The sequence below is a fragment of the Periplaneta americana genome, chromosome 8 (genome assembly GCF_040183065.1).
Source record: "Periplaneta americana isolate PAMFEO1 chromosome 8, P.americana_PAMFEO1_priV1, whole genome shotgun sequence".
Lineage (NCBI taxonomy): Eukaryota > Metazoa > Arthropoda > Insecta > Blattodea > Blattidae > Periplaneta > Periplaneta americana.
Window position 1 is genome coordinate 169,664,216 of NC_091124.1, and position 15,519 is coordinate 169,679,734.

The window sequence follows — 15,519 nt, forward strand, 5'->3', positions numbered from 1 at the left end:
GTGAAGCAGAACGACTAACATACAGCCGGGTGGTAAAACCAAACTTGTGCTCCAATCGTCCACAGTCTTAGAACAAGAAAATAACATAAATAAAAAATAATTTGTAATTATGAAGTTCGTAACTCCCAATCTAAAATAACTTACCCATATAAAAATAACATACACAGTATACAATTATGAATTCAAGAATGGATATCAGGCAAGGGGAAACGTGATCAAGGATGAGAATGGTGACTTGCTTGCAGACACTCATTCAATCCTGAACAGATGGAAAAATTATTTTGGACAACTACTAAATGTACATAGCCCAAATAGAAATGATCGGGACGAAATTGAAATACAAACTGCTGACCCATTTATACCCGAACCCACACTTCCTGAAGTCGAAATTACGATAGAAACTCTGAAAAATTATAAGTCTCCAGGTATCGATCAAATTCCAGCAGAATTAATACAAGAGGGTGGAAGGGCATTATCTAACGAAATTTATAAGCTTGTACGTGCTATTTGGGAAAACGAAACTGTACCGGAACAATGGAAGGAGTCTATAATCGTACCTGTCTTTAAGAAGGGGGACAAGACTAACAGCAGTAACTTTCGAGGAATATCACTTTTGTTGACGTCGTACAAAATTTTGTCAAATATTCTTTTGAGAAGATTAACTCCATATGTACAGTAGATGAAATTATTGGGGATCATCAGTGTGGTTTTAGGCGTAATAGATCAACTATTGACCAGATATTTTGTATTCGACAGATATTGGAGAAAAAATGGGAGTATAAGGGTACAGTGCATCAGTTATTCATAGATTTCAAAAAGGCATATGACTCGGTTAAGAGAGAAGTTTTATATGATATTCTTATTGAATTTGGTATTCCCAAGAAACAAGTTCGATTAATTAAAATGTGTCTCAGTGAAACTTACAGCAGAGTTCGTATAGGTCAGTTTCTGTCAGATGCGTTTCCAATTCACTGTCGACTAAAGCAATGAGATGCACTATCACCTTTACTTTTTAACTTCATTCTAGTGTATGCCATTAGGAGAGTCCAGGATAACAGAGAGGGTTTGGAATTAAACGGGTTATATCAGCTGTTTGTCTATGCTGATGAAGTGAATATATTAGGAGAAAATCCACAAACGATTAGGGAAAACACGGGAATTTTACTGGAAGCAAGTAAAGAGATAGGATTGGAAGTAAATCCCGAAAAGACAAAGTATATGATTATGTCTCGTGACCAGAATATTGTACGAAATGGAAATATAAAAATTGGAAATTTATCTTTTGAAGAGGTGGAGAAGTTCAAATATCTTGGAGCAACAGTAACAAATATAAATGATACTCGGGAGGAAACTAAACACAGAATAAATATGGGAAATGCCTGTTATTATTCGGTTGAGAAGCTTTTATCATCCAGTCTGCTGTCAAAAACTCAGGAAGTTAGAATTTATAAAACAGTTATATTACCGATTGTTCTTTATGGTTGTGAAACTTGGACTCTCACTTTGAGAGTGGAACATAGGTTAAGGGTGTTTGAGAATAAGGTGCTTAGGAAAATATTTGGGGCTAAGCGGGATGAAGTTACAGGAGAATGGAGAAAGTTACACAACACAGAACTGCACACATTTTATTTTCACGTAACATAATTAGGAACATTAAATCCAGACGTATGAGATGGGCAGGGCATGTAGCATGTATGGGCAAATCCACAAATGCATATTGAGTGTTAGTTGGGAGGCCGGAGGGAAAAAGACCTTTAGGGAGATCGAGACGTAGATGGGAAGATAATATTAAAATGGATTCGAGGGAGGTGGGATATGATGATAGAGAATGGATTAATCTTGCTCAGGATAGGGACCAATGGCGGGATTATGTGAGGGCGGCAATGAATCTCCGGGTTCCTTAAAAGCCAGTAAGTAAGTAAGTAACGTGTGAAATGGACAGACAGAATAAGAAATGAAACTGTGTTGGAAAGAGTAGATGAAGAAGGAATGATGTTGAAACTGATCAGGAAGAGGAAAAAGCTTTGGTTGGGTGACTGGCTGAGAAGAAACTGTCTACTGAAGGATGCACTGGAAGGAATGGTGAACGGGACAAGAGTTCGAGGTAGAAGAAAATATCAGAAGATAGACGATATTAAGATATATGAGTCATATGAGGAAATAAAGAAGACAGGCATTAAATAACACCACTTCTTTCATCAAAGCGGTTCGAAACGTAGTTGAAACTGATTAATGTAACTTTATGATACTAGGTACCTACCGAATTTGTTTTCTAACACAATCAACATCTTGCTACATTGCATTCCTACTGTGAGGGTGCATGTGTACCCGCAGAAATTCAACTGGCAAGAAACACTCCAGTGAGCGTTGGAACTGGCCGAGTGGATCGAAAGCGCTCAATAATTCACAAGTCTGTGTGTCCATATCGCATAAAAACCTGGTTCGCTGTTTGAATTCACACCGGAGCACGAGCCCTGTTCTTTCGAGTTCAACTACCTTATTATGCGCCAATTGCATGATGAAGTTATATGGTTGCACTTTCAAACGCATCGCTAATTTTGCAATAGGCTATTCTCATTTCCTCCCATATAACATATTAAATGTACTGTAGATAAATCATTATTATCGGCATCAAGAATTAGACCTTCCGGCTCGTTCTGTTTCAAAATTCTTCACGTCAACTTCTCATTGGTTGACCCAAATTTCTCCTTCTTGTAGACTACTGAAATACAGCGTTCGTTACTATACGTAGTATGTGGCATTGCTCAACATGATTTCTGCGCTTCGTTCTGTATCTTTTAATTGAAGAGTTCAGAGCCATAGTGGGCCAAGCGCCATTTATCAAAAACGGAGAAAGCAAGGGTTAAAGTTAAGTGAATACCATAGTTTAATGAAGATTGACATATCATTTAGTTTTAATGTGTATACTTTATATTACTTGCTATATGTTTCCATTGAGTTATGGTAATAACCAAAGCTCGGAAGTTGGGGACTTGTGTCTTTGAACGTGGCTAAGCGACCGGAATTCAATGTCAACAAACTCCCGCTTCCAGCACGGAGGTACTGTCAGGTCTGCTATAAAAGTGGTTCCTGGCTGGAACAACATAATGATAATATTATGATAGGTTGAAACATCTAATTTTATAGCATATATATAAATAAACATGCAAAATACATCAAATTTACAGTTCTGCTCTGTACATTTCATTACAGTGTATGACTACATGCATTTGAAGATTTTCGAACCCATAAATTCTTCGTCTGTTAGTTACACATGATTTGAAACGAAGGAAACTTATTTCCACGTCACATGAAGTGACGGGAGCAAACTTTAATTTTTTTATTTTATTTATTTTAACTAGCTACCTAGTGAGTACAAATTGCATTTATAAAATAAAAATGTTTCTAGCCACTACCATAAGAGTCAGGCTCGTGTACGGTGTGGTCTTAGTGAATAATATAACATAAAATTTACAAGGACAGTTTACTAAATACAGTAATTAACTTAATTCAAACCAATAAGTACAACACAAGAGCAAGAATAAAGAAGAAAGGGAAAACGAGAGAAAAATACACATTTAATATAAATTGACAATCCGACAGAAGCCAGTGATATTCGATAAAAACATGAATATAGTCGATAGAAATAAAAGGTAAAAAAAGTACATTTGTTACTATTATATATCATGGATAATTTTACAAAATTCTTTTTTAAAAGTTTCAATTTTAAAAAATTTCAAATTTGGAAAATGGTTTGAAATTTTATTATAAAGTCTTGGGCCTAAATAAAATACTGAATATTTCACTGTCACTGTTTCCTGTTCGATTTTCAGCAGATCTCGTATCTGAGAAAGATAAGTATATCCTAAATTTTTCTCGCAAATAGTTTTCAATTAGTGTATCACTACTAGGGAAGGTCCCTCTACGACTTGATCCATGGCTATGGACAAATTCTCCATCAATTTAAAGGACTGCAATGTCTTTCAATGAATGCCCGTTTCCAGCTCTAGTTTATGTGTGGTACAACTTACAAGATATAAACTCTGCATTAGAAGAAAATAATGTATCTCCTCAGAATTCCTCCACGAAATTCTGTACCTAAAATTTAAGAAATGCATTTTCAAACTTCCATAACACCCATTCGAATAACACGTATTTTCTAATTCCTCAAACAGACCGTTTACCTGTAATTCTCTTAATGTCATTGGCTTCGACGTGACACAGTTTATTCTTTCGTCTTCTTGCCATTCGATGTGACCACTTTCTTAGTACAAACGACTGTCCATGAGCACTTGCAGCGTGAGCTTTGTGTACGTTATGCCTGTAACCTTACTCAAGCACACGACACACAAGTCCCCAAGATCCGAGCTTTGGTAATAACTTCATTTTAACCCTTGTTTTCTACGGTTTTAGTAAATGGCGCTTGGCCCACTTCAATTGTAGCGCAATTAATTATGTAGCTAAATGATTCGTATGTAACGATGTATCTGTTCAATAAAATTGTCTAAAATAATTAGCCTAGAAGTTATTAGAATTTTTTTTTTAAATTCTGAATACCAAAACCGCAGTTCCGAATATTATAGGAGGTATCTGTAATATTATTATTCATGAGACAGTAGTAAAATTTTCATCTTAATTTCCAATTCAGAGAAAAAATTGTGATGCTGCAAAAATTCGATTCAGAGATTTTAGCAAAAGTACAAGTTTTCAGCATCCGTAATGTTGAAAATTGGTTTGAATTTATCATCTGTCTATCAGTTCGCCCGTGCATGTAAGACTATTGCACGGATTTAGTTCATATTCAGTATATGAGTCAGTTTATCCTGAAAAATAATACACTTGAATTATAATAATTTCTAATAGAAATAATAGCCTATGACTTTATTTCAAATAAAAACTCAAAGTGATTATCAACTCTAAATCGTTGCAAACGATTATTATTTAAATTTCGTGTCTTGCTTAAGATGAAAATACATAAATAGAATCAGCTATGCAGAATGTCCCATAATTGTGTGTTTCGAAGAAATTAATTGTTATAGACAGAATTATCATAAGCCTGATTAGTGTAATATGTAGGTAGTCGGCGATGTATAAAATGGAGGGGGGAAGAAATTGGCCATCCTATTCCATTACCTCCTACCTAGTTGCCTCATAAGTGGAGTCTTGCTGGTATCACTTGTGAGATTCAGACCTGTCTAGGGAAAGTCGACAGAGGGGAAGAGAAGGCCTGATGGCCATATCTCTACAGGTTAAATAAATAAATAAATAAATAAATAAATAAATAAATAAATAAATAAATAAATAAATAAATAAATAAATAAATAAATAAATAAATAAATAAATAAATAAATAAATAAATAAATAAGTAAACAAACAAACAAAAATAAATAAACAAATAAACAAACAAACAAATAAATAAAATTATTTATACTTTTTGTTGTGAATTTTGTGAAAGTCCGGAAAGCCCCAGGAAAGCTAGATTGTCACTACTCTAGTTAAGAACGCCTCACTGTTATAGGATTAGCATATTTTGCTATTTTTAATTTTTTTGTTTGTTATTTAACGGCGCTGTATCAACTACCTGTTTATTTAGCGTCAATGAGAATGGTGATAGCGAGATGGTATTTGACGAGGTGAGGACGAGGATTCATCTTAAGATTGGGCAAAACCTCGCAAAAAACCACGTAATCAGACCAAGCGGGAATCGAGCCCGCGACCGAGCGCAACTCGGGATCGGCAGGCAAGCACCTTACCCGACTGAGCTACAACGATAGATATCTTTTGTTATTAGACATATGTTGCGCATGGGTGAAGCAAAGCGAAGCCTATTACAAATTAAAATTTTTTCTGAACGGCCCAAGTTAGTAAATGTAGAAATATTACATACGATAAGATATATAGGATGAAAGAGGACTAAATCGGGTCCTTTTGAAAGATGAATCAGGAGAGTGAGTTGAACATAAAAGTATAATATAATCGTGGTTTTTTGTGGACGGATTTTGAGAAAAGCAGCATTTTTAATCGAATTTTAGAATTCATTTTCAGGGAAACGTTGGAGATATGTTAATATTAAATATTTATTAATTTGTCCTACAGAATAATATCTGTAATACTGACAATTAATATTTGAGGACAAAAACTCGCTCCGACGCCGGGGATCGAACCCGGGTCCTTGGTTCTACATACCAAGCGCTGTGACCACTGAGCTACGCCGAATCCAATCCACAGCACCGGATCTAACTTTCCCCCTTCAATGTTTCCCTTTTAGCCTGACTCCAAGTTAGACATATGTTGATGTTTATGTCCAAGTCAAACAAGGAGCGCACTCAGCTGAGTGACTTATTTGGCCGGGATTCCGCAGTTAAGTGCACAATAATCTGTACAGAATATGCACTGCTAGCTATGAGAATATTAAAGATGTATTAATTTTTCCTACAGAATAATATCTGTAATATTGACAATTAATAGATGAAGGTAATAATGACGGTGAAATGAGTCTGGGGTCCAGCACCGAAAGTTACCCGAAATTTGCTCATATTGGGTTGAGGAAAAACCCCGGAAGAACCTCAACCAGGTAACTTGCCCGATCGGGAATCGATCCCGGGCCACCTGGTTTCTCGGCCAAACGCGCTAACCGTTACTCCACAGGTGTGGATGATTGTAATAAATATAATATACCTACTGTAAAGTGTTTCAATGTCTGCGTTTCTTCTGTTTTACATTTTTCCAAATTTTCCTATTCTTAATCTTGATTTAAGCACCCGATCGCTAAAAAATAGTAAAATATGCTAAAATATACATGAACCTCTTAAATGTGCACAAATGCGGTTTAAAATCTTGAATTTTGGTTACAAATAACTTAAAATACATTTATATAATGGTACTATATGATTTGCAAATAAGGAATAAAACATGCAAATATGCTAAAATAGTCCCCGTTTGCTATTTGTTCGTTTTCATTTTTATGAATATCTCTATAACCGTGGACAAACGATCTCGTGATATTAAAACATTATGTGTAACTCTCCTCTCTGATTCATTTCACAAAGGCATCCCATTTATTTGTCTTCCACCTGGTATACATGCCATGCTGTATTCATTCGTTCGTAATGTTATGCCCAAGGGCAGGTCATTCACTGTAAACCAGCATTCTCTAGTCTTTCTTATTTTCTGCCTTCCTCTTACAGCGTATTCCGAATCTCACCGGACCGGTGGACAACAATGACGTCACGCTGCAGCTAAATAGGAACAAAACTGCTGGAAGGATCGATAGCTGTCATGGCGACTGTATAAGTTGTTGTCTGTGCAACGCTAGCAAGATTTTGCGAAATTTCCGTACTGCCATCTCGTTCAAAGAAAAGAGAGCATAAAAAATTTATTTCTTGAACCGGTAGTAATAACTGGTCCGTCGACATGTTCGCTCATAAGCCATTAACATATTGTTTTTACGTTGTGCTCGTTACAAACAATACAGCAGAACACACCGCCATGACACAACAGTGTACGATGTCAATCGTCTGCTAATTCCCGCCCTATACAAGAACCAATGAGATTCACTGATGGTGGTTGATGGAGACTGCCACCACCTCTGCAAGCTGATGGCACCGGTGCGACACCGGTGGAGCATCAGTGACGCCATCGGTGAAATTCGGAACACAGTGATGCCATCAGATTGCTCAGCGCTGAGATTCGAAATACGCTCTTAGTCCCGGCATATGATCCGTGTATCTTATTATCTTAATGTCGCATTTTATTTGATATCTTCTTCTGCCCCGAACTCTTCTCCCGGTTACCATTCCTACCAGTGCATTCTTCAGTATGCAGTTTCTTCTCAGACAGTGACCCCACCAATTCCTTTTTCTCTTACTGATCAGTTTCATCATCATTCTTTCGTCACCAACTCATTCCAACACAGCTTCATTTCTTATTCTGTCTGTCCATTTCACACGTTCCATTCTTCTCCATATCCACATTTCAAGTGTTCCTAGTCGCTTCTCTGCACTTCGTCGTAATGACCATGTTTCTGCCCCACACAGTGCTACACTCCACACAAAGCACTTCACTAGACTTTTCCTTAGTTCCTTTTTCAGAGGTCCTCAGAAGATACTCATTTTTCTATTAAAACCTTTCTTTGCCATTGCTATCCTCCTTTTGACTTCTTAGCAGCAGTTCATGTTACTGCTTATAGTACACTCCAAATATTTGAAGCTGTCCACTTCCTCTACTGCCTCATTTAGAATTTGCACTTTTATCTCATTTACCTTTATTCCTATGATCATGGTCCTCGTCTTATTTGCACTGATATTGAACCCTTTCGGTGAAGTCAAATCCACTCTCCTCACCTACATGCTGGGGCTCCCTTACAATCTTTTATGATGCAAAAGAGGGAGTGATGTGCGGAAAGCTGTATATGTATGTATGCATATATATATATATATATATATATATATATATATATATATATATATATATATACTAAAACCGTAAACTTATAAATAAACTCAAATGTCTTAAATTTTGGATTATAGAGAAAACCTTTTGTGTGTAATCCAGTGAATTACAGTTCATCTTTTTATTTAATTGCATATTAAATTATTTAATTAGTTAGGCCTATGTCTTTTGAATAATAGTTGAAGAAAACAAGCTGTAAACATTAACATTAATACCAACCGACACGTAACGAAGGAACTGAATTGTTGCTAAAGACTTAAAATGTATGAGAAGTTATGTGTCACTATGGCGAAACTCATAGTTTGTTATTTTTTTTTTTTTTCGTTTCCTTCAATTGAAGAGTTCTCGGGAAAAACGATGAATGTCACAGTTTTGTTAAGGTTGATGTCATTATCTAATTCAATGGATCACTACGAAATTTAATGTTGTTCTTACGAAAAATGGTAAAAAGGAGAATTATCACCACGAATACAGTAATACTTTCCTTTATTTTCTATAGAAACAGCACTACATCTTGCAGTTATAGACTCAATTATATCATTATCTAATCCTTAACAGAAATGTGACATTCATCATTTTTCCCGCGAACTCTTCAATTTCTTTCTTTTTTATCTGTTATTTTTGTCCTTCCTTTGTTTCACTTGATTCTTTTTTGTTAAGTATGAAATATGATGAATTTCCAGCTGCAAAGGTTAAAGATCTCGTTTCATTCTGTTTCTTTATATTTGTTGTTGTAATAACTATTACTACCCATTTATAGAGACGTAAACATTTACGTCAGCGTCTGGGAGCAATTACAAGGCCGCAGAGGTTTTACGAGGATTCCTCCGGACGAGTGGTCGGCGCCCGGCAATTGTTCGAAATGCCACTAAACCTTGCAATAACCCATTTTTATTCAATGACAATCTTGTGCAGCAGTAAACATGAATCGAGGTACACATTTACATGGAGATGAATTGTGCATGTTTCATGTTCTTTCCGACATTACATATAAGTATGTGTATAATAACTGGAATGTTTTAAGCAAATATGAAGAAAATCACAACTCTTATTAACGTCAAGCTCCGAAATTCGTGAAATTATATTGAACATTCTTATTCTCAACTGCAGGTTAACTATTATCTCCACATAGCTCGCTATGAATCTCATCCTGATCCTAGAGAGGAAGAGAAGGCCTGATGGCCTTATCTCTACCAGATTAAGTAAATAAGTAAATAGATAGATAGATAGATGGATAGATAGATATGGATAGATAGATATGGATAGATATGGATACATAGATAGATAGATATGGATAGATAGATAGGTAGATAGGTAGGTAGGTAGGTAGATACATAGATAGATAGGTAGATAGATAGATAGATAGATAGACAGATAGATAGACAGATAGATAGATAGATAGATAGATAGATAGATAGATAGATAGATAGATAGATAGATAGATAGATAGATAGATAGATAGATTAGATAAGATAAGATAAGATAAGATAAGATAGATAGATAAGATAGATAGATAAGATAGATTAGATAGATAGATTAGATAGATAGATTAGATAGATAGATTAGATTAGATAGATTAGATTAGATAGATTAGATTAGATAGATTAGATTAGATAGATTAGATTAGATAGATTAGATTAGATAGATTAGATAGATTAGATTAGATAGATTAGATTAGATAGATTAGATAGATTAGATAGATAGATAGATAGATAGATAGATAGATAGATAGATAGATAGATAGATAGATAGATAGATAGATAGATAGATAGATAGATAGATAGATAGATAGATAGATAGATAGATAGATAGATAGATAGATAGATAGATAGACAGATAGACAGACAGACAGACAGACAGATAGATAGATAGATAGATTAGATAGATAGATTAGATAGATAGATAGATAGATAGATTAGATAGATAGATAGATAGATTAGATAGATAGATTAGATAGATAGATTAGATAGATAGATTAGATAGATAGATAGATTAGATAGATAGATAGATTATATAGATAGATAGATTAGATAGATAGATAGATTAGATAGATAGATAGATTAGATAGATTAGATAGATAGATAGATTAGATAGATAGATAGATTAGATAGATAGATAGATTAGATAGATAGATAGATTAGATTAGATATAGATAGATTAGATAGATAGATTAGATAGATAGATAGATAGATTAGATAGATAGATAGATTAGATAGATAGATTAGATAGATAGATAGATTAGATAGATAGATAGATTAGATAGATTAGATTAGATAGATTAGATTAGATAGATAGATTAGATAGATAGATTAGATAGATAGATAGATAGATAGATAGATAGATAGATAGATAGATAGATAGATAGATAGATAGATAGATAGATAGATAGATAGATAGATAGATAGATAGATAGATAGATAGATAAGATAGATAGATTAGATAGATAGATTAGATAGATAGATTAGATAGATAGATTAGATAGATAGATAGATAGATTAGATAGATAGATTAGATAGATAGATTAGATAGATAGATTAGATAGATTAGATAGACAGATAGATAGATAGATAGATAGATAGATAGATAGATAGATAGATAGATAGATAGATAGATAGATAGATAGATAGATAGATAGATAGATAGATAGATAGATAGATAGATAGGCAGGCAGGCAGGCAGGCAGGCAGGCAGGCAGGCAGACAGACAGACAGACAGATATAGATAAATAAAATAAAGTAAGTAAGTAAGAAAATAAATAAATAAATATCTGCTGATTTACCGTTTTACAGTCCCTTCAAAACCACCCTATTACTTCTTTTTTCAATATCCTTTTCAGTCTGTCCAACATTCTTGCGTCTTATAACTAGCAGAGTGCTTACAATTTTTGTTTATTTTTTCATCCATTTTACTGAAGAGCTATTAAATTATTTAAAATAAACAACAACTTCACTGTGTTAATATTAAATTGTGGTGCTATTTTACCTTAATTCACTATATTCGATGACGTTTGCGTCATCTTCTAAATTATAGTGAGTTCCCGCATTATATTCTGGCTTCCTGTTATGGTTGATGGGATGTGTTCATTATTGGTTGTATCGGAAAAGTTGAATGTTCTGAAATTCAATTGAGTATTGAGGATGTGTTGTTGGTGTGCTTTTATGTCTATACATTTCGTATTGTTCTAGAGTATCGAGTTTCACGTCAGTTTCTATATTGCTGTAGTTACCGTTAGAGTTTATAATATGTTCTGTGTAGGTTGAATTGGTGTGTGATTTAATTATGACTGTGATATATTCTTTATATAGTGTTTGAAAGATCTTGTGCACACACACAACACAACCTCAACATTCAACTGCAGTTCAGAACACACACAACCTCAACAATCAACTGCATTTCAGAACACACACTATTTTCGATACATTACCAACATTGATCACACCTCACCAACCATAAGAGAAAGCCAAAAGACAACGTAAACTACATTGAAACAAGTCAATTAATGTAGAATACTTACTTACTGGCTTTTAAGGAACCCGAATGTTCATTGCCGCCCTCACATAATCCCGCCATTGGTCCCTATTCTGAACAAGATTAATCCAGTCTCTATCATCATATCCCACCTCCCTCAAATCCATTTTAATATCATCTTCCCATCTACGTCTCGACCTCCCTAAAGGTCTTTTTCCCTCCGGCCTCCCAACTAACACTTTATATGCATTTATGGATTCGCTCACACGTGCTACATGCCCTGCCCATCTCAAACGTCTGGATTTAATGTTCCTAAGTATGTCAGGTAAAGAATAAAATGGGTGCAGTTCTGTGTTGTGTAACTTTCTCCATTCTCCTGTAACTTCATCCCTCTTAGCCCCAAATATTTTCCTAAGCACCTTATTCTCAAACACCATAATTTATGTTCCTCTCTCAAAGTGAGAGTCCAAGTTTCACAACCATAAAGAACAACCGGTAATATAACTGTTTTATAAATTCTAACTTTCAGATTTTTTGACAGCAGACTGGATGATAAAAGCTTCTCAACCGAATAATAATAGGCATTTCCCATATTTATTATGTGTTTAATTTCCTCCCGAGTATCATTTATACCTGCTACTGTTGCTCCAAGATATTTGAACTTCTCTACCTCTTCAAAAGAGGGGTGTACAATAATCTATTGTGCCCTTCTAGGGTTGGATTAAATAGGCATTTGGACATTACAAACACACTTAGCAGAAGGAAAACAACACGGTTATTATCAGTGTCTATGCTTGACAATTGTAATACAAGAAACTTTAGAATTACTCAGTTATACTTTATAAAGTACTGGTTTGTAAAGCATAATTTATTAATATGATTTGTATATATTATTTGAAGAAAAATATTGCAGTAATTTCGAAACAACAAAATACGAACAAGTATTTCATTTTATGTAGAAGGTACGTTGTTCGTCGAGCATTATTATTCATTGGGACCATTGGTACACAAATGTTGAAGAAAATATTATACTCCCAATTAATTACAAGCAGTAGGACATTGTGAAGTTTTTACACTAAATAATTTCCTTGCTGTATGTCAATATAAATTAATATTAATATTAATAAGTGCTATAAATTAAGCTTAGAACTTGAATTCACATATAGTTTATTTGGAAAACGTTGAAAACAAGTATCGACAAGTTGAAAGCGTTACTGAAAGAAATTGAAATTGTAGTTCACAAGCTGTGAAGCGACGATATTCTATTTATGTCAAGTTTAAAGTTTCATTAATGTAAGTATATTAGCATAATATAGTGACGTGAGATGGAAAATTTGCCATTATATATTTTTCCACCTTGCAAATAGTTGTTTTCTTCGCTCCTTACAACCTCAAGAGCCTCACATGTATTCCTCACTATACTCCCATCACTTACCAGTTTATGAAATGAAAGTCGTCAGTCGTCTAATCTTTGATGGCTGTGTTAGTACAGACTCCAAAACAACGCCATTGTCAAGTTCGTTTTGCCGTATGAGTTCTGATTAAGAAATAAGCAGTGGCAATATCATATTTTGAGAACTTTACTAATCTGATCTAAACTGTCACAAAACTATTACCTCGACATGGGATGATGAAAGCCTTTCATTTTAAAATAATTATTGATGGCTGAGAAAAACATTATAACAATTATGTTATATGATTCGTAATTTTTCTTCTTCGTTATCTGTGAACTCGTCACTTTATTTATCATAACTCATTCACAGACACAGCCAAATCAGCACCCGTACTGAAACTAGGTTACTGAAACAAAAGCTGATATGCTGTTGCAGGTCTGTATAGCCCTGTCGCGTTCCCCTCCAAGGCGATTCACTCCCTTCAGGTAGGGGAATAGAAAGTGCACATCGCACAGAGACTACTGCACAATGTGCGCGGGTTTTGGCATGCCTGGCATAGTACCACAGTCTAGTATATACAGTCGCGAAGCTCAATACGTAGTAAATATGCAAACATTAGGTAGTTGCTCACCACTAGTATCACTAATATCGCCTCATTAGAGGCAATGCAAAATAGTACCGTCACAGTCTTATTGTTTCTAGCAGCCTCAAAACTCAAGCTTCGTGACTGTATATAGTAGACTGTGATAGTACTTCATGCTTTCATAATCTCGGCGCTAGAACAAGGTAGTGTAGTCGGCAACGTGCTTCGACTGCCTTCTACCCCCGGAAAAGACGATTTGATAGGCTGAGTGAACCTAGAGGCCGTTCTGGAAGTTTAGACAACGAGAAAAGTCCAGTCACCACACGGAATTGAAACCGGGACCTCGCAGTTTGTAGTCAGTTGCTCTATCAAGTGAAATACCTGGCTTTATGTAAAAATTAACAAAGGTTTATATTCTTACAGTCTTACTAATAAATCGTGTATAGTTTTTATACGAGACTTATGCAGAGTTGAGACAGAAAACGTTACTAATAAACCGTGAATAAGCTATGGACGTATAAACAGGCTGTAACTATACAATGGGAATTGCTTTGCAGTAGTTATATACACGAAACCCCTTGTTTAAGCGTTGTATATAGGGAAAAAATGGCCGCCCCTTTAACAGCTGTTCGTATCGACTGTCATTTTATGATGATGTTTGCCTTGTAACCACAGAAGAACAAACCAAAGGTCATAGAATTATTAGAATAATATTGCTGTAGCTTGTACTCTTTGACCAAAATGTAGTGTGGTAATCGATTAGAGCCAGTTGTACTATCGATATTTAACACGCCACACTAGAGCGCTCTACCGGATCCAGTAGAGAACCTCAGATATTCTATTACCTTTCGTAACGAAGTAATGACGAAACTATGACGTAGCTGTGTAACAGTTATACTGTTATACACGACGTATGTAGTGATTATTAGTAAAGAATTTACACACGACTTAAAAACGAGCTACTCATTGTATAAGTATAAGACAGTTAAACGTCTGTATATGGAGTTTTTATTAATAAGACCGTTAAATAAGTAACGAGCTCTTGCATTACACTATTATAGGCTATCTGAAGATCAATATGTGGCAATACATACTCGTTTTGTCTCTTGTAATCTAGTGTTTGTTAATCCAGTGCCTCTCATTTCTTCATTCTTTTCCAGCTAAAGAAACGGAATTTGACACGAAACTACAACTTTAGCAGACCAATCGTTTCCGCTATTGATAATCACCCGGTACAGAATCAAACAATCAACAAGTAGAATCGAACCAAACACCTCCACCCCTCCCGTCTCTTACCTCTAGACAGTTCCGTCCTACATATTTTACAAGCACACTTTTCCTCTCAAATTTTTATAGACAGTGTTATATGAAGGTCGGCTTCATGCTTATTTTATTATTAACATTTCAGAATGCATCGTTGGCGATATAGGTCACGGAGTCTTTCAGAAAGACTCCGCGCCTCGTTTCTTGCTATTCATGGTTCAGGACTTTAAATAAATGAGGGAAAGACTTAACTGAATTTATAGAACTCTAGAATCTACATTGTTATTCAGAGCGACTGTGGCAATGAAAGTGGGATGTTCTCGTTCCAATTATTTTTAAAGGGTCGATGTGGAACAGTAG